A 1,746-nucleotide genomic window follows, 5' to 3' on the forward strand; every position below is an offset into this window, starting at 1 on the left:
AAAAAAAAAAAAAAATCCAGGCAAAAATCACGGAAATCTGGAACACTATGAAAAAGCTAAACTTGTGAATAACAGGGATAGAGGAAGAAGAAAAAACTCCAGGTCAAAGGCACAGAAAATATTCCTAACAAAAATACAGAAGAAAATTTCTCCATTTGGCTAGGTGTGGCACATGCCTTTAGGTGGCAGAGGCAGGTGGATCTTTGTGAATTCCAGACCAGCCTGGTCTACATAGTGAGTCCCAGGACAGCCAGGGCTATGCTGTGTAGAGAGACCCTATCTCAAAAAACCAAAGGGTGGGGGGGAAGAATGCCCCAATCTAAAAGAGGTGCCTATCAAGGTACAAGAAGCATACTCAACACCAAATGAGCAGAAAAGAAATTCTCCATGATACACAATAATCAAAACACTAAATGTACAGAAAAAGAAATAATATTAAAAGGTATAAGGGGAAAAGACCAAGTAACATATAAAGGCAGGTCCCTTAAAATAATACCTGATTTTTTCTTTTCTCTCCTTTCCTTTCCCTCCCTCCCTTCCTCCCCCCCCCCTTTCCAATATAGGGTTTCTTTGTGTAGCTCTGGCTGTCCTGGAACTCACTCTGTAGACCAGGCTGACCTCGAACTCACAGAGATCTGCCTGCTTCTATCTGCTGAGTGCTGGGGTTAAAGGTGGCACCACTGCCCAGTGAACCTGATTTTTCATGAAGAGACTGAAAGCCAGAAGGGCCTAGATGCATGTTCCACAAACTCTGAGAAGAGACCACAGATGCCAGCCCAGCCTACTATACCCAGCAAAACTGTGAACCACAATTGATAAGGAAAGAAAAACATTCCATGATAAAATCAAACTTAAGTGATTTCTATCTACCAGTGTAGCTTTATAGAAGGCACTAGAAGGAAAACTTCAATCTGAAGAGGTTAACTACACTCAAGAAGACACAAGAAACATAATCCTAGAACAGTAAATCAAAAGGGGGGAAAACCAAATCCATAACAAAATAACAGGAATCAATACACACTACCCAAAACTGTTCGTAGTCTCAATTTCACAATAAGAAGACACAGACTAAAAGACTGGCTTAGAAAACAGGATCCATCTTTCTGCTGCATCCAAGAAACAAACACACCTCATCATCAAGGACAGATTTCACCTTTGGGTAAAGGGATGGAAAAGGCATTATGGGCAGTGAACCCAAAAAGTAAGCTGGTGTAGCCATTTTAATACCTGACAAAATAAACTTCAAACAAAAGTTAATCAGGATAGCGAAGGACACTACAGATTTATAGCGAAGGACACTACAGATTTATAGTGATTCATCAAAGAAAAAAAATCCACCAAGGGGATATTGCAATTCTAAACATTTATGCACTAAACACAAGGTCACCCAGATTCATAAAAGAAGCACTACCACAGCTAGGCGGTGGTGACGCACGCCTTTAATCCTAGCACTTAGAAGGCAGAGCCAGGCGCATCTCTGAGTTTGGGGCCAGCTGGTCTACAGAGCGAGATCCAGGACAGGCACCAAAACTACACAGAGAAACCCTGTCTCGAACCCCCCCCCCCCCAAAAAAAAAGAAGCACTACTACAGCTCAAATAGCATATGGACCCTCACACACAGATAAGTGTGTAACTTTAAAACTCCACTCTTGCCAACACACAGGTCACCAAGACAAAAATTAAACAAAAGAAAAGATGGCATTCATGTTGTAAATCAAATGGACCTAACAGACATCTACAGAACA

The sequence above is a fragment of the Peromyscus maniculatus genome, chromosome 19, assembly GCF_049852395.1.
Source record: "Peromyscus maniculatus bairdii isolate BWxNUB_F1_BW_parent chromosome 19, HU_Pman_BW_mat_3.1, whole genome shotgun sequence".
NCBI lineage: Eukaryota > Metazoa > Chordata > Mammalia > Rodentia > Cricetidae > Peromyscus > Peromyscus maniculatus.